The sequence below is a fragment of the Perognathus longimembris genome, chromosome 8 (genome assembly GCF_023159225.1).
Source record: "Perognathus longimembris pacificus isolate PPM17 chromosome 8, ASM2315922v1, whole genome shotgun sequence".
Classification (NCBI taxonomy): Eukaryota; Metazoa; Chordata; class Mammalia; order Rodentia; family Heteromyidae; genus Perognathus; species Perognathus longimembris.
The window spans coordinates 75,923,683-75,942,142 of NC_063168.1; positions in this window are offsets into that span (position 1 = coordinate 75,923,683).

Sequence of the window (18,460 nt, forward strand, 5' to 3'; positions counted from 1 at the left end):
CACAAGTCTGCTTGCCCTTCCGCACCATGTACCTCTCCAGGGTCAGCTCCGCCCTGCTCTTTGTCCGCAACCTACTAAGCGCTTTTAGCAAGAGACGCGCCTTTGTATACATACGTTGTCGATCTGAATTAAATCCAAAGGCAAAACGAGTCACACAAAAACGATAGCAAGAAACAGAAAGGTGGAAAGAGGTGGCATCGCTGAGGTGAGAAACGGCAGCAAGGAGACCACAACGTCGCCGGCACGCTCAGTCTCCCGCTGGACAGCCTAGGGGTGGCCGCCTGCCCCGGGCGAGGAGGGCGGGCCCGTCCCCCCCCCCCCACACCCTCACCCCCGTCACAGAGTCCATGAGGCCTCAGCCACTGTGCAGGGAGAGAAACCAGCAAGGGGGTTCTGGCCAGCGGGGTACACATCAGGACGACGTCAAAGTTACCAAAGTTACCTTTGCCTGTCTTTTCTTTCTGTCTGTCTCTCTGTCTCTGTCTCTGTCTCTGTCTCTGTCTCTGTCTCTCTGTCTCTGTCTCTCTCTCTGTCTCTGTCTCTCTGTCTCTGTCTCTCTGTCTCTGTCTCTCTGTCTTTGTGAGATCCTGGTTGTTAGCAGTCGGAATGGTTTCCTCATGTGCTGCTTAGTTTATTCCACACCATTTTGTGTCTTGCATAGTTTATATTCCCTTTCTCATGGGAGCAAGTGTTGGTAATCCAATGTTTTACTACTGTGGAAAATGCTGTCAGAAGAAGCTGGGGACCTGCCCTGGGTGACAGCGTCCCGCTGGCCAGTGCCCCGCGTGAGCTTTGCCTGTTCTCATTGGAGCCGCGGTGAAGGTATTTGCCACCGGCGCCCTCCTTCTGCGGCACGGTGGCGGGCTTCCATCCGTCACCGCGCGGAGTCTCCCGAGCAGACAGCTGTGGCTGGAATCCGCGCCGAGCCATCTCCCCACGCCTGGCTTTCATTCGCGTGTTCGAGGTGCTTGAAGTGATGAGTTTTTCAATGGGTTTTTTTGATTTCTTTCTTTTAAGGCTGCACTTTTGGTGATAGAGAGAAGAAATTCTTTCTTGTTGAATCGTTATTGCGAGCATTTCCCAATATGTTTTTCTAAACTTTTTTTTTCACAGCTTTATTGAGGCGTGATTGCTATACAATATATCAAACATATTTAAACTGTACAATCTGACAAGTTTTGACTCATCTATGCAAACACAAAAACATGATCAAAACCGAGATCGTGAGCACTCCGCCGCTTTCCATTTTATCGCTCCATTTTCCTCCTTTCCCTCGGAACTCGCCACGCGTCGACCCTGCCCCCGGCCGCCGGCCTCCCGGACCTCACACGGAACATCCGTTTTCATGAAGGAGAACGTCATGTGCATGCAGTCACGCCGCCTGTGCCTCACCTTGGCTTCTCCCGTTCCCCTCGGTCACGTGAGGATCGTTGGTGGCGTTCTGTGTATCTCTTGGCATGTTTTCAGTACACTGGATGGATCTACAGAAGCCAGGGCATTTATTTGGTCACCCGTCACTGACCGCTCATGTCCAGATTTAGTCACGACACATAAAGCTGCTTTGAACGCCCTTGCGTACTTGTGTGACTGTGTAGTTTAATTCCTCTGGAGTAACTGTCTATACTCATAGGGCAGGTGGATGTTTACACTGTTAACACTCTGCAAAACTGGTTTCCAAATTTGTACTGTTTTTAAAATCTCGCCAGCTACTGTTACACAGTGCAATTTCATTCACAGAGTTGCCATCACAAAGTACGGTTAACCTTTCAAAACATTCTATTAAGTTTTAATTATTTCTAGTATAATAATAAGATAATGATATTCTAATGAATTATTATTGCTATGACAACGTTCACATTTTGATTTGAATCTATAGCTTCCTAAAGACCATGCTGCAAAACAATGTTTTGTATGTTTGTTTGACATATCAATATGTTCTTTCTCCACATAGATTTCTCTATTTTATTAATGGAAGGGTGGAGACACAGCTTAAGGTGAAGATATCCTACACAACAAGTACAAGGCCTTGAGTTCAAACCACAGCCCAGACAAAACATTATGGGCTTACTTATGTTCCAATAGTTGAGGAAAGAGTCTTTAAATATTATAACTAGATTCCTTTTTCTGATCTATGATTTTACTTTTTTTTTTTCCTATTCTGTAGCTTGGTGTTTTGTTTTTCATTCTGTTAAGTTTATTTCGAGAGAAGGTTTTCTTGTTCTTTCAGAATGTTTATCAGGTGGTACCATTTATTTAATTTGTGTTAGGGATTTCCATCCACTCCCACTTTCCTTGTGCCCTCTTTTCCCCTCCATATGAAGTTTCTCTTCTACAAGTGTGAGATGGTGTCTAGTTTGCCTTTACTGTTGAAAGCTGCTGCTGAAAGATTGTAAACTGACAATTAGACCTACATCTTGTTTTTTCTGCTCTTTGTGGTTTTGTCTACTGTGCTCTGGCTTAGAATTATTTCAAATAAAAATTTTTCCTCATCCTTAATTTGTTTCTTATACATAATTTATCACATTTCTCCTCTGAAGATTTCTGCTCTTAGATTATTTTCCTTATCACTTGATTTAAGTAAGATTTTATTCCTGCTTAGTAAATGAGTTTCTAATTTCATGAAATATGTATTTTTGCTTATATCTTTTCTCTCCTTCAAGGGTATCTATTAAGCCATTTGTAGTCATCTCATAGTCTAATGGTCTCTGCCATTTTTCCATACTTGTCTATGTCTGGAATTTCATTTTTGTTTTTCCATTATTATGTTCCCAGATTGATGATTACATTTTACTACCCTGAATAATATTCCAATAGGGTCATTCTTGCCTCAGATGTAGAGTCTAGAATGGATAAGTTGGTGGCTTTTGTCTTGATTTTTCAGTACATTTAATCATTTCTTTGTCCCCCCACACAATCTTTTTAACTCAATTGAGTTTTTTTTTTTTGTTTTTTTTTTTGGCCAGTCGTGGGCCTTGGACTCAGGGCCTGAGCACTGTCTCTGGCTTCTTCCCGCTCAAGGCTAGCACTCTGCCACTTGAGCCACAGCGCCGCTTCTGGCCGTTTTCTGTATATGTGGTGCTGGGGAATCGAACCTAGGGCCTCGTGTATCCGAGGCAGGCACTCTTGCCACTAGGCTATATCCCCAGCCCTCAATTGAGTTTTGAAAAGGTGAAACATCTCTCTAGTTTTCCTGATAAGATATTTTTCCAGTTTTACTTGATAAAGAGTAAAACAACTAGTTCTGTATATTGTACTACTTTAAGAGTTTTTAATGTATGTAAATAACTATTTCTAAAGTTTATGCCTTAAGCTCTGTCCTAAATAATGGAGGGGAACATTCCAGAGCCTTCCTGCTGACTTCCTGTGGCTGACAAGCGACCTCTGGCCCTGTGCACAGCCCGTGACCCACATGAAATGACTTCTCTTTATTTTTATCTGTAGCAAAGTTCTCTGCATACATAAATAAAAAACAACTACGATTTCTGTCCCATTACTTTGAAGACAAATTATCCAAGATTCTTACTCCTTCTAGGTGAAACTATGCCATTTTCTTTTGTCTTTCTTCCCCATGGTTTTACCCCTGATGCCATTGTAACAGATCTTGGTACCCTGGGTATTGTGTATACATGTATCTGAACTAGGGAAGGGAAGGGGAACATCAGAATAGTGAGACAGAGGATGAAAGGTGAACCAATGCAACAGCAGTACTTACAAGACAACATGCTGTAAGCCAACTGTACAACTCAAAGTGGGGAGGGGATTGGGGAGGGGGGAAGGTGGGAGAAAAATGAGGGAGGAGGCAACAAGTTGGATAAGAAATGTACTCACAGCCTCACGTATGAAACTGTTACCCCTCTGTACATCACTGTGATAATAAATAAATCAATTTTTTAAAAAGAGTAATGCAGATTTAGCTTTTGTTTCTTCTTTCTGAGCAGTCTGTCTTTAAACCTCTCTCTGATTTTGGAGTTTTGTGATTTTATTACTATTGGTCTAAGAATGGTTGTCTTCTTATTCATCCTACATGGCACATTCCCTGCTTCTTCTACCGTTGGATGCAACGGCAATTGCGTTATAGTTATATCCGTCTATGAGTTATTCTCGTTATGTGCTCAGATAGTCCCTTTCCTCTACTTCTTGCAGTGTTTCTTCCTGGAATGCCATTCAGAGCTCAGTAGACCTTTTCCTCTCCTTCTTGTCTCTTGAATTCTGTCCCTATGTCCTGGCTTGCACCAGGAGTCCAGGCAGAGTCTGGAAGTCAAGAACAACCTGAGAATTATTAGCTCAGGAGGAAAAAAGGCTGAGGCTCAAGGGTCATTCTAAAAGGAATGGAAACCTCCTGTGTGTGTTATCTTCATGTGCTGTGACTAAGTTTCTAACTGAGGGTATTTGATGGAAACATCTGGACAAGGGCAAGCCTTCTGTAAAAGTACGCATTGTCTGCAGTATGAATCCATGTCCAGCACGGCAGCGCGGGTGGGAGACTCGGCCTCGAGGCTGCTCTGTTGGGACCTTTGTCTGGAGGATCCCCGCCAGGGGCCGTCTTTCCACTGAGGAGAGCCTTGCTTTCATTTAGGACGGCAGGGCGCAAATCAGAGACAGCATCCGCAGCTGCCCCCCCTTCCACAGCTCTGGGAGACCCACTGGGCATCCGCAGACACCGTTCCTGAAAATTCCCTTTCCGGTGGGCGGAGTCAGCCGGCAAGCTCGCTCCGAATCTCGCCCCTTGCTCCTGCTAGGAAGCTCGGTCCACGTCTGAGCCAGCAGCAGCCGTCTCCGAGATGCCACCTGGGCCGGGGCTACCTGCAGGGCGCCTGCACAGGCCTGCCTGACCCCAGGGCCCGCAGCTCACAGCCCGGGCTGACCCACAGGGATGGCCAGCTGAAAGGAAGAATAATAGCCCCCACCTCAGGACGGTGGGGCAAGAAGCAGGCCCGGGAAAGAGCTCCTTAGACCTCAAAACACTGGAGGATCAGTGATTGCGCACCATTCAGTAAGCCAGAGAGCACCACACAGAGGGAGATCATCTTGAAAAATCAGCATTGTTCAGAATGTTTGTGTCCAATTCTTGTCCTTGTCTCCATTAGGGAGAGTAAAGTTGCTTTCACATTTTGAGGCCACATGTCTGACTTTACAGTTCAGCGGGAGGAAAGAGGAGGAACTGAATGGAAGGTGCACTGCTGTATGAAAGCTAGCATTTCCCGGTGGCTCTGAATGTGGTCCCTGGTGGGGTCCCTGCCCCCCACCCTTCTTCCCCGGCACAGGGGGAGCTGTGCGGCACGACTTCTACCTGGATCGCTGGCCGAGACGCTTGCTTTGTACGCCATCAACAAGCAGCCTCTGGGTGCCTAGAAAGGGAACAGATGACTCGGGGCTGAGCTGACTCTCCAGCTCTCCCTTCTCCACCAGCGGGCCGACACTCAGGGGCAGGGAGGGGGCTCCGTGGCCCCTCGTGGAAAGGCCCAGCCTGCGATTCAGCCCAGGAGGGAGTGTGCACGGATGCGTCATGTCTCCAGGGCAACGGTTAGCTTCTGCGGTGACCCTGTGGTGTGAAGCGGGCGTGGCGACTCTGCTGGCAGACTCCGGACGTGCCAGGACCTCTCTGTCGAGGACACGCTCAGAAGAAGCCCCGGGACCCCCGGGACGGGGATCAAGATGTGATTAGTCGTGTAGAAGCATTTCTCTAATTCCATCCAATTACACCGTGAATGCAGAGAGGGTCCCAGTTTGAAATTCTTTATAATAATAATTAGCCTGACAAGAACATTTTCTAAGTGGAAGAAAAGCTATTGAGACTTGCCCTGAATGTTCTGGTGACTTAAGAATCAAACGCACCATCCAGGAAAAAAAAGGCCTATTCCTGGAAAAAACAAACTCAAATGGCACTCAGCAGATATTTATTATGCTTTTGTGTTTTCTGGGAACCATTTCATTAGACATTGTTTCTGCTTTCTGGGGAACTTTTGGGAAAGACAGGCAAAGACCTAGTCTTTGAAATATTCAAGTGAGAGCGAGAAGGCGGGCCGGGGCCTGCACAGGGTTCCGGAAGGTTCGAGCAGACAGCCGGTATGTCCGTATTAAGGAGAGAGGAAATGAAGCAGGTCAGAACAGTGCCCGTTCACGCCCCCCGTGCTGCCTGGCCTGTGGGTTGCCAAGATCTCTTGGGAAGTCTCAGGGAGACCATGATTTAAGAAGTGCTCAATAACCGTGAGATGTCAGTGACCTTCAGTGACCTTGCTGACATGCTCCCTGTTGGCTCAAGAGCAATAGGAAGCTAACTGCTGGACCCGATCCTTACCTAGGGATGGGCCCCAACTGCAGCGGAACCTCTGCGTTCCTCCCATTCACGGAAGAATAGAATCCCGACGCTCTTGGTGCCTGGGTTGTCGTAAACGTCAGGCTTCGAGTGTGGGTTGTCTTTCCTGAGACTCCCATGAGCCTTTGCACTTCTCCCTCCCACTGGACCAGGAAGGAACGCCTCCTGCGACCGTCTGCGCCCTGAGCGCCTCTTTGTGCCGGCAAGGCAGATGTTCACAGATGCTGGGTGCGCGGGGCACCGTTTCTGCTTTGAAGGGCGGCCGAACTGTGTTACTCGTACTGAGCTACATGGTAGAGGTTCTCACAGTAAGGGAATTGGTCTTGCCGTTTCAAAGAAGTTGTGTGACACTGATGTTTGTCTTACAGAAAATGCGCCTTACAGAAGATGAAGCCAAATGTAGCGTGTGAAGGCTGTATGCTAGCCACCAGAGCCTTAACCGCTTCTCGTCATTTGAAAATTTGTTTCAGGGGCCCAGAGACTAATGAATGTCATTCAGGATGGTCAGAAACGAGGCATGTCAACATTCGGAAGAGCTGCACCAGTCAGCGAAGCAATGGCTTTCAAACGACTGAAGCACGGTGTTAGGAACTCACGCAGAGTTAGGAACTCCCTGTGAACTGGAAAGTAGATCAAGACAGCCCAAAGAAGCCTGGCGTGGGGTCAGTCCACGTGGCTTCAGGTCCACGCAACAGCCAAGCTGCAAGCAACCGCCTTGTCGTTGACTTAGGTGCATTGAAGAGAAATAGTCACAGACGTCTGAAAGTATGCTAAAAATCTATTTTTTCAGGGACATAACTCCACAGATCTGAATGTTCTGTCTTGTGGTATGCTACACAAATCAATCTATGACAATGGATTGAATCACGAGCTTGTTTGACTGACAGCCATCATCCGTAGAGCCAGATGTTAAGGATATTAGGAAGATGAAAAACACTGCCACTCTCTTGCAATATTTCTTGGGTTTTTTTTTAAAATGTGCAGATTTACTTAAATAAAGCAATATTTGTTGGAATGGATGCGTTATTGTTATTGCTTTGTGAATTTGTGAATACCGAATTTAAAATTTTTGGTTTTAATTCCTAGTTATGTATAGCTACAATAAAAGTTGTTTTTTGTTGTTGTTGTTGTTGTTGTTTTTGCCAGTCCTGGGGCTTGAACTCAGGGCCTGAGCACTGTCCCTGGCTTCTTTTTGCTCCAGGCTAGCACTCTGCCACTTGAGCCACAGCACCGCTTCCAGCTTTTCTCTTTATATGTGGTGCTGAGGAATCAAACCCAGGGTTTCATCTATGCGAGGCAAGCACTCTACCACTAGGCCATATCCCTAGCCCCTGTAATAAAAGTTTTTGTAACTAAAAACCCTCTCATGTTCTCAAGTAGCTGTAAACAGTATAAATATTTTTTCCAGAGGAGAACCATGTGGAGATGACTCTCTCTGAAGCATGGGTGGGTGGCATGTCACTGTGGGTTTGAAGGTGCATTTCATGTGAGGGACAATGCACCTCATCTACAGACGCTGGGGCCCAAGAGACAGACTTCCCTAATTACACTGGACACAGAAGAGAGCCTTGATTAGGAGAAGTGACAGAAGGCAGGAAGACCAATTAGAAGACCAGCGAACAGAAGGATCTGCCAGGAGAGTCTCAGAATAGAAAATAAATGAGTGGCGTGCGAGCATTTGTAAGAGTGGGAGTTGGTGGCTGAGGAGATGTGGAAGGCGGGACTGGGAAGGTGGAGATTCTTGATCCACTGACTTGGAGGGAAAAGAGGATTCTGATGCTCCGAAGTAAAGGATGGGTTTGGGGCAAGGGAATTGTCAGCAAGGCTGGAATTCAGCCTGGGGATACCATTGGATCTAGAGGTCTGGGGTACGTCTCTGCAAGACAAAAGGACTCAAGAGGCTGAGGAAAGGGAAAAGTGGCTCAGGGGAAAGAGCAGGTGCAAAGAGAGGTTGCCGTCCGGATCTGCGTCAGGAGACCCAGGGATGGACAACCATCTGGGGCCCGCTATGGGAGGATCAAGGTGGGTAGCTGGTGCGAGGGTGGACTCCCACAATGGTTACTGAGGTCAATGAAATGTCTTTCTCTTCTTGTTGTCTGTGATGTGCTCAAGGAACAGCCTCTCTCCCTGGCTGCGTGGCTGAGATTCTTCCACTCGGTACAGCGATGCCCGCGGTGCCAAGCTCGGACAAGAAGTATTCTCCCACAGGTCTTGTTTCATTGACTGATGCACGTCTTTGTAGTTTACAAAGCGGTTTTGAGACACTGTGCAACTGCTTCCCTCATCAGTGTATAGGAGTTCCTATCATTGCACTCTTGAAAATATTCAAAGTAGATTCCAGAGCTCCGAGGCCACTTGCCCGAGGTAGCACGTCCCAGGAAACATGGAGAATGATCTGGAAGCCCACGTGTTCCCACTGCAGAGCTGCTCCCGGGTCCGCCACGCCACGCCACGGGAAGTTCCCGGGTGAGGACAGTGTCGGGTCTGTTGCCCACGTGGTCCCCGAGGCTCTCCCAGAACGGCGAGTGGCAGGCCTGGGGGCGGCTGTGTGTGTGGGAGGGGTGGAGGGGAGCACCGCAGGCTCTGGAGCCGCCCCCCCTCCTCTCCCCGGAAGCTCCCGGAAGAAGTCCTCTGTGAGGAAAGCCATGTGTGAGCAAAGGCAGGTGTGGGGCTGGCCAGGGGCGTGTGAACGCCGACGCCCTCCCCCCCCCGCGCCGTGGTCTAGTGAGCTGTGGACACACACGCGCCTCTCGGCCCCGGTGCAGCACACGCGCGTGAGCGCCCCGCCCAGGAGGCCAGAGCCGGTGAGATCCGCGGAGGAGCCGGCCGAGCAGGCGATCGCTTCACGGGGGCCTCGCCCCTGCATCCTCGGCCGTGAGCGGCCAGCCCCGTCCTCACGCTGCCCCGGGCAGGGCCGGAGGAGAGCTGGTCCTCCCGGAGTCCTCCCGGAGTCCTTCCGGCCTCCCTGCCTCCATCTTCCTTCAGGCCACTGTGCTCCCTGGAGCACGCCACTCCCTCCTTGCTGACCCCTCTTCCTGGCTCCTTTGGGTTTGTTTTTTTGGCAAGATTTCCTAAGCCAGGGTGGACTCAAACGTATTAACCTCCTGCCTTCAACTTTCAAGGGCTGGTATTACAGGAACCTACCGCCACACTCAGCTGACATGCTTTATTTTACTCCAAAACCATGATCTAGGAGGATGCGGGGAACCATTTTCGTAAAGACCATTAGATGACATCCCAGTGACACCTCTACTCAAAACTGGCTTTCCCTCTCCGCAGCAAACAGATGAAAGTAATAAATTCACACATGAAATCAAACGAGAGTGGGCAGGACTGCGTTGGGACTCAGAAATTTCCGTTCCGAGGGACTTTGAAGTCGGAAATGAAGCGTCTACAAGAAGCCACGCGCAAGTAGCGCTATCAACGAGAGGCGGTGCACAAGTGTGTGCACCTCCCAGCTGGCTGCCACCTCGCCATCTTACACGCGTGTGCACATGACTCCTGAGAATCACAGTGCTGCCCCCGTCATAAAGTACCAACCAGTTCACTCTCTTGAATTTCCTCCTTGAGTTGCTCATCTTGGACTGATTTACAGTAGTGATGATGCTATTTTTTTTTCTAGCTCAGATGTTACTTTCAGAAGCACGGTACCACCATCCGTATTTGCTTTTGGAGGCCGGCTAGTGTGCAAGGTGTGCAAGTGCCCTCTTCACACTCACGAGGAGCCCTCCTGGGGAGAAGTGAACCACTTCATGCTGAGCTCCTAGCGGAAGCAGCCTAACGAAACACCGAGCATCTGGGCACTGGTGCACAGGGAAATACAAGAAGAAAAGATAATTCGATTAATCTAGTAACCTTCAACAAATCCAGCAAGGCTGGTCTCAGGAGAAATAATTCTGAGCCCGTTGGGTAATGTCCAATGCACAACTCAAAACTGAGCAAGATACAAAGGAGGCGGGGGGCCGGGGGACGGGGGAGTTCGGGCGTTGTGCGTAGTGCATTGCTCACGCACAGGAAACCAGAAGAAAAAGGACTTTGTGGGCGTGGGATGGACCATTGCATCACCAAGAAGCCTAGAGAGGCAGAGACAGACAGGTGCCAGGCCCAAGGGGATGCTAGACAGCGGGAGTCACCCCGCCTCAGGATGGAGACACGAATCCCTGGGGAAGCCAGGCGACGTCCCGAGGTCCCCTCCGTGACCCCAGGGTCATTGGGTCAGAGGCACGAGGACGTCTGTGTGGTGGAAATCCATAGTGCAGGACGCCGGGGCCTTGATGCGAGGCCAGCTGCCAGGAACCAAGCCTCCCAGCTCCACCCCGGGCTCGGAGAACAGCAAACAAGCCCGGATGTCTTCCTTGAGGAAGGGATTTTCAATAACTTGAAACCCCTGCTGTACGGACTCAATGTCCTTTGTACAAGACGCGTCAAAAGGTGTTGTGTGCCTTGAGAAAAGTCAATACATAATTGAATTTAAGCCAATAAATTTCAGCTTATGAAGAGCTGTGGGATGAATACTTTCTGTGCTGCTGAAAGTCAAAGTGGGGCTACTTAGTGCAGAAAATTCATTACTGGGCAGACTGTCTCTGCGTAAGCAATGCTTCAGTTCCTAAGGATTTAACCTAAGGATTTATGCCTAAGGTAGAGTTGAGCTACAGACAGCCCTTGGCCCGTTACGGGATAAGCGTACATTGTGAAAGAAAGTTGGGTTTCAATTATTCAGTTGTCAGATCAATGGTTTGCATCTTCTACTGTAGTGATCTATATCAACATCAAAAACACACTTAGCATTTTATGTGATTGAATTAAACGAGAAATTTGTTTTAAGACACGTACTTGCTGCCCACTTAAGTACAGTAAATCCCCCTGGTTCCGACTCAGGACTCGCTTTCAGTGGGAAGCTTTGGGACATCTGTCCCGTGTTAATCATGAAATCAGCCATAGTCTGAAAGGTTCCCCCACGGTTCACAAGTAGGAAGCAAGCCCCTCCCCCAGACAACTCTGTTGGGTGGGGGTTATTAGGGTGCAGAAGGAAGACCCCGGAGGAGCCACTGCCTTGAACTTGGACTCCCAGCTTCCACAAACACGAGAGGTCACTCCCTGCTCATGAATTACGTGGTTGTGACCATTCTGCGATCGCAACACAAAATTCACCAAGGTAGGAGCGTAAAAGATACTTCCGCACGGGAGACGTTTATTCGTCTCTCAAATACAGGCTCGTCAGGGTCACCAGCTAAGCAAGAGAGCTGCAGACGCGAATCTGCAGACCTGGTCGAATTCCCCAGCCCGGTGATGCACAGCAGGTGGTTTCCACAAGCGTGGAGGGGCGGGAGAGGTGGAGTGCACGCGTTTCCTTCGCTTTGGTAACACTGCTGTTGTCACGCTAAGGCACCGTGTAATTAAAGATCCGAGCTGCTCACGTCCGTGAAGCCTAACGCGCGGAGGTAACAGTGTCTAAGAGACTGATGGGATCGTAGGAGCACTTAGTACAAAGAAAAGAGGAATGTAAGAGAACAACACCGCGAGCTTTACGGGGCACGTCCTGGGAACTCGGGGGTCCCGGCTCTGAGACGGGCTTCGGTTTATGTGACCAGCCCACGAGGCTGCAGGCCAGCTCGGAGCTGAACTGCAGGGACCTAAGGCCCAAACCGAGAGCTTGTGCCGCAGGTCTCGGGGTGAGGAGAGACCCTCGGGCGGGGGCCCCCCAGCCCAGCCCCAGTCTCTCTTCCCATCATGCCTCCGTGCAAGCCGTGTCCTTGCAGTGTGTCATCCAAACCGTGACAGTTTCCCGGTAAAAAAATAACGGCAGGATGAAGATCTTCATAAAATTGCCCTGCGGTTGCTGGAAGCAAGACTCCTCCGTCGGGAATCCGTGGGGGAGGGAGAGACGGCGCCATCGGCCCAGACCCGCATCGCCAGGAGCACGGAAAACACAGGGCCGGGGCCATCGGGTCCTGTTAAGGGGAGCAACGGAAGGGAGACGGGGCCCAGGCACCAGGTGTGACCAGGAGCTGCCCCGCCCGAGGAAGCCGCACCCCTAACGACACAGAACCCCACCCGGGGTCCCTTCCTCTCCCAGGGGAGGAAGGTCCATTTCCTGCATGGCTCCTTCCTCAGTGGGGCGGCCTGCCTCCCTGTCCTCCCCTTCCTGCCTCCCTGTCCTCCCCTTCCTGCCTCCCTGTCCTCCCCTTCCTGGCTCCCTGTCCTCCCCTTCCTGCCTCCCTGTCCTCTCCTTCCTGCCTCCCTGTCCTCCCCTTCCTGCCTCCCTGTCCTCCCCTTCCTGCCTCCCTGTCCCTCCCCTTCCTGCCTCCCTGTCCTCTCCTTCCTGCCTCCCTGTGCTCCCCTTCCTGCCTCCCTGTCCTCCCCTTCCTGCCTCCCTGTCCTCCCCTTCCTGCCTCCCTGTCCTCCCCTTCCTGCCTCCCTGTCCTCCCCTTCCTGCCTCCCTGTCCTCCCCTTCCTGCCTCACCGTCCCGTGTTCTCACCTTTTCGGATCCTGTGCGCTGCTTGGACATGGCCTGATTTTTCCCACTGGCTCGGGCGGTTTCGGGAGAGGCTGCAAAGCATTGTGTCTGCACCCGCAGCCCCTCCCAGCTCCCCCTTCATCCATCCGCTGCTCTGCTCCTTCAAAAGCCCAGTAGGAGCTGCTGCTCATGCCTGTGAGCTCAGGGGTAGTGCCCAGGCTCTGACCTCAAGCTCAGGGCCTGCGTATGCACACACACACACACACAGAGCAGGCATGTGACACATTTCTGTTTGTTTGTTTTTGGTTTTTTTGGCCAGTCCTGGGCCTTGGACTCAGGGCCTGAGCACTGTCCCTGGCTTCTTTTTGCTCAAGGCTAGCACTCTGCCACTTGAGCCACAGCGCCATGTCTGGCCGTTTTCTATATATGTGGGGCTAGGGAATCGAACCCAGGGCCTCATGTATACAAGGCGAGCACTCTTGCCACTAGGCCATATTCCCAGCATGTGACACGGTTCCTGTGTGGGTTTCTTGTGTCAGTGAAGACATCAAGTTCAGGAAGGACCGTCCCCTCCGACCTGCTTCGCTCTTCGCTCTTCCTCGGGTGACAGGAGAGTCGGGAGAGCCATGCCCGGTGGCGTGGCCGGTGGCGGCTGCCTGCTCCTTGTCCTCAGCTTCCCCCAGTGGCACTTCTCGTCCTTGCCGAGCCCGGGCTCCCACATTCCTGCCCTTCCCCTCTGCTTTTCATTGGAGTTTTCAAGCGAACCTTTTGCCTGAACTTTTTTCTCCTGTGTTGTTGATCATGGGCAACAATTGCCGAGGAAGTCCGTGCAGTGCATCCCCGTGGCTGGGGGTAAGGTAAAGCGCATCCCCGTGGCTGAGGACGAGGTCCATGCGGTGCATCCCCGTGGCTGAGGACGAGGTCCGTGGGGCGCATCCCCGTGGCTGAGGACGAGGTCCGTGGGGCACATCCCCGTGGCTGAGGACGAGGTGGGGTCCATGTGGTGCATCCCCGTGGCTGGGGGTGAGGTAGAGCGCATCCCCGTGGCTGAGGACGAGGTGGAGCACCTCTCCGTGGCTGAGGATGAACCACGCTGCTCCCCGCGGGTGAACAACAAATGCCACACGGGTCAAGTTCCCCGGGGCCCCTTAGCTCCCGGGGTGTGGCTCTCCTCGCGGAGAGGTAAGATGGAATTTGCGTCGAATATTTCACTAGGGGAAAATAGGAGAATGCCTCTGAAAGCAGCTTGCCCGTGACTGTTGTGTTTTGTTTTGTTTTCAGGCAGAAGAGAGACCTTTATTCAGGCAAAGAGCCGGCCTGCTGCGAACTTCAAGGCACTGCTTTTGACGTCTAAGTCAAAGGTATTTATTTTAGGTTGCTACCGTGGCATGACTTACTGTTAATATTTCTCTCTCTATTAAAGTAACACGAGTGGTCCACCAGCAGACATCCGAAGGGTGCAGAAATGGCCAATCCTCAGTGCCCCGCTGCATTCGTTATTTGAAGGGTGGGGCCCCAGGAAATGGGTGTCCTCCCCCTCCAAGCCTGGTCAGTACCGGGCCAGACCAGCTCAGGAGCCCATCAGAACCTCAGCCTCCAGCAGGGCGGGGAGCTCCTCACTGAGGCCCCTGAGCAGCCCGCTGCTAAGCTGCCCCTGACACCAGCCTGACCCACAGACCCGGCTCTCCTCAGCCGCCAGCGTGCAGGGGAACACGACCTCCAGGCTTCTCACGCACAAAGGAGACGATGGAAATGGAGTACGCACATCTGACAACTGCCGTCATGGTAACGCACGCTGGAACCCCGCCTGCTCAGTGCCTGGGGACCCGGAACCATGGCTGACCTGGTGTGCCAAAGACCTCCCTCCCGCCTGCAAGTCAGACCCTCGTAAACTGAGGTATCACGCTCTCTTCTCCTTGGAGATAAGTCCAGACTTGACGTTAGAGTTTATAGTTGTATGTGAATGTACTTAGTATGTTATTAGAAATTAGATACAGCGGGTTCAGCTGTCTGAAAACATGGTTTGTAAAATCAATATTTTGACCAGATTCATGTACCTTTACTTAAGATTAAAAACAAGTGATAGTAGCAAAAATACCTACCTGCCTTTCCCATTTCTTAATTCAAGGCACCTTTAGCCTTTCGGCTCCTTTTCTCTTGTTTGACTGACCTCTCTAGACACCTGTGCTGAGCCTCAGTTCACGCCATGGAAGCCCCTCTGTTTTCTCCGATTTCTTACTCGCTCGTTTCTCCCCTCTCTTCCCGCCATCCGCCTGGTGTGCTTGCTCGGGTTCCTGTGCAGGCTGCCCAGTCTCAGCGTGAAGGAGCTCGCTCGCCCGCGGGTGTGGTCCACGCTCGGCCTGCTTCCTTCCCCGCACCCCCGTGGCCTCTCCCCACGGATAGACTCGCACTCAGGGTGCCCCTCCTCCCCTCCAGCACCCAGGCCGGCCTGCGCCGCTCCATTTCTCTCTTCCGAAGCGAGGGGACACGGCTTCTGTAGCTAAGCCTCTACCCCTCGGAAACTCACTGGCACTGGCAGACAGTAGAATCTGTGCCGTGTGGACTCATCGCGCCACACTGGGAATCTCCAAGTACAACAGCATTCCGCACGTCACTTCTGCCCAAGACCTGTTCTGGATGTGAAGTTTTTCTGATCTTTTCATTACCCTTCCTGTTTTGAAGGGGCCAGGGATAAGGTACATTGGAATCCATTCTTCCCGCTTTGTGCCTAGAAGCGCCTGTCTTCCTGTCAGTGTGCTGTGCTTCCCTGCCTTTTCTTCCATAGCTCTGGCTCATCAGGGACCAAGCGCTCTGCTTGCGCCATGCGTTCACCCCCCAGGGCCTCCGTGACCTGGAAGCGATGGCCACCTGGTGTCTTTGCTCTCGAGATGGAGTCAGCAGCGTGACTGGGCCACAGTCCCTCCAGTGGCTCCCTGAAGGCCCTGTCTGTGCTTCGTCCATGGTGGGTAGACACAGAACGCAGGCCCCCTCCTCTTTCGGTGGGTGCTCCTCCGTTTCCTCCGCTGTCTCTGCACAGCCTCTCAGAGGAAGCCCAGCCATGTTGTATCAGGGCCGCCATACGCATGTCATTAGGGTCCCCCCAGCTTGAGGTCAGCGCCAGTGCCCTGGCCATACAAGGTCACAGACTGAAGGTGAGATTCACATAATCTTTTAGAGAAACACCAGCCCGTAGTAATCTCTTCCCCACTCCCTTTTAGTTTGAGTTTTTGTCATTTTCCTATTGCTTTCACTTTGTATTGGATATTGCAATATCTCCCTCTCTCTTTTCTTAATCTTCTACGATAGTTTATTCGTGTAATTAGATGCATAATCTGTAGCAGCTCTTTGTCAGATTTGAATTTTTGCTCTCCCAAATTCATTTCCATAAAGCTGTGCTAAATATCCTGCTTTTCTCTGAACTGCTTTTCTTTCCTTTTACGATGAGCAATGGTCAAGAACATTAGGCTGCTATTCTCTGATCCTTCAGTGGACAGTACAGAGGCCAGCGTGCTGATTCACACTTCTAACCCAGTACTCGGGAGGCTGAGACAGGAGGATTGTGAGTTTGAGGCCAGCTTGGGCTACACACTGAGTTTTCGTGCAGTGTGAGAGTCTGTCTCAAACAATAAAAACAGACTGATTTAAGTGGCCAGCAACACATGCACACGTTCAAAACTTGCCATGTGCGTTGTCTGTCCCGGGGCTGTGTTCACCTTCCCACACCTGGTCTCCGTGTGTTCTAGAAACTTTTCGTTGTCGCTACAGTAGATGGACCTCCACATGAAGGTGATGTAACAAACTTGTGGATGGGCTGGGTTTCTGGGCTGTATCAGGAATAATTACTGCATTCTGAGGATTCTGAAAAAATAATATTGACAGAACAGATTGCATCCATGTACTTATAAATATGTACCTATAAATATTTACATATTTTAAACATTCATAAATATGTAAATTATTGTCTCATGGTAAAAAAATGTAAAGAGATGTAAATGTTATCCACATATATACATGTTGTATACATATATCAAGTGATCACACTGTATCATAAATATATGCAGTTAAAATAATAATTCAAAGTTGTTTTAAAGAGTTGCTGAAAGTGATACACTTGCATCCCTTTAGCTTCGGTTCCGTTTAAATGCCAGTGCTCCTGTTCCCTGCCTCTCCTTTGAATAAGCTGTAAGACCTTACAACTTTAGGGTTTCTCCACTCTGATAGTTTTGTGAAGCTTTCCAGTGAGATCCATGTTCTGTCTCCAATGTTCACATATTATCATGTGTTAATCAATTCAGTGTTTGACACTTCACAAAATGATCTGGAAAACACTACAGAATTATCATTTTCTTCAAGAGCATCTTGTTAGTGAAGATCCCTTTTCATATGGGTCAAACTTATTTTTCCCTCAGCTGCAGTGATGTCTACAACACTGAAGGCCTTCTTCAGACTTTTAAAATAAGAAGTGTTAGGGCTCGGTGCTGGCAGCTCATCCCCAGTGGCTCCTGAGGAGGAGGATATCTAAGGATTGCAGCTTGAAGCCAGCCCGGGGAGGGAAAGTCCGTGAGTCTCTTATCTCCAGTTAAGCACCTAAAATCCTAAAATGGAGTTGTGGCTCAAATGGTAGAGCATTAGATCAAGATGCTTTGTGTTCATAAACTGTTCATAAAATGGCAACTCCTTTGTGCAACTAAAGATAATGACCTGGCGGGGGGGGGGGGGACGCTCAAGGACAATGCCTAGTCCCCAAGTTTAAGCCCCAGGACTAACCAAAAAAAAAAGGTACATGAAGACTGAGTAATTTATTTCCTAGGACTTCTGTAGTGACGTGGCCACGGAGCCTCCAGCGCTTTGCCTCGCTGCCAGGGGCGGGACATTCTCCTCTGTCCTCTTTCCTGCAAACAAGCAGTGGAATTACCCCTCACTCCACACAATGGCGTGTTATTCTGAGTGTTCCTCGTGTGTGTTTCACCAAGGTGTTTGGCTACTAATATCAATGTGAGCCATAAATATGACTGAACACCTTCTCTGTTCTCTTCAAAGGGGAACAAGACCGAGATGCAAGAGAAAGACAGAGAGAGAAAAGAGAAGAGGATACAGGGCAAAGTATGTCATGTACCGGTCCTACATAGATGCAAAGGTGGGGTGCATGGCTCCTCTGTTCAAATACTGAACCGCATTTGTATTGTATCTGCTTTGCAGGCACGGCTTCCTATCTACTCGCCAGTATGACAAAGCAAGTGTGGAATGTCCATTAAAACCGAGTGATGAGTCACAGGGGAACTCTATGCTTAGCCTTTGGAGGAACCGCCACACTGCTTTCCTGAGTGGCTGGACAAGTTTGCACTCCCACCCACAGTGTAGCAGGGTTCCCTTTTGGTCACATTCCTCCAGCATCTGTTGTTAGTAGTGGTGGCCATTCTTACTGGGGTGAGGTGGAATCTCAATGTTGTTTCGATTTGCATTTCTTTTATGGCCAGGAATGTTGAGTGTTCTTCACGTGTCTCTTGGCCATTCTCATTTCCTCTTCAGAGACGTCTCTTTTTAAGTCTTTGGTCCAATTATTAAGGGGGCAGTTGTTTCTTTTTTTCTTTTTTTGGCCAGTCCTGGGGCTTGAACTCAGGGCCTGAGCACTGTCCCTGGCTTCTTCCCGCTCAAGGCTAGCACTCTACCCCTTGAGCCACAGCCC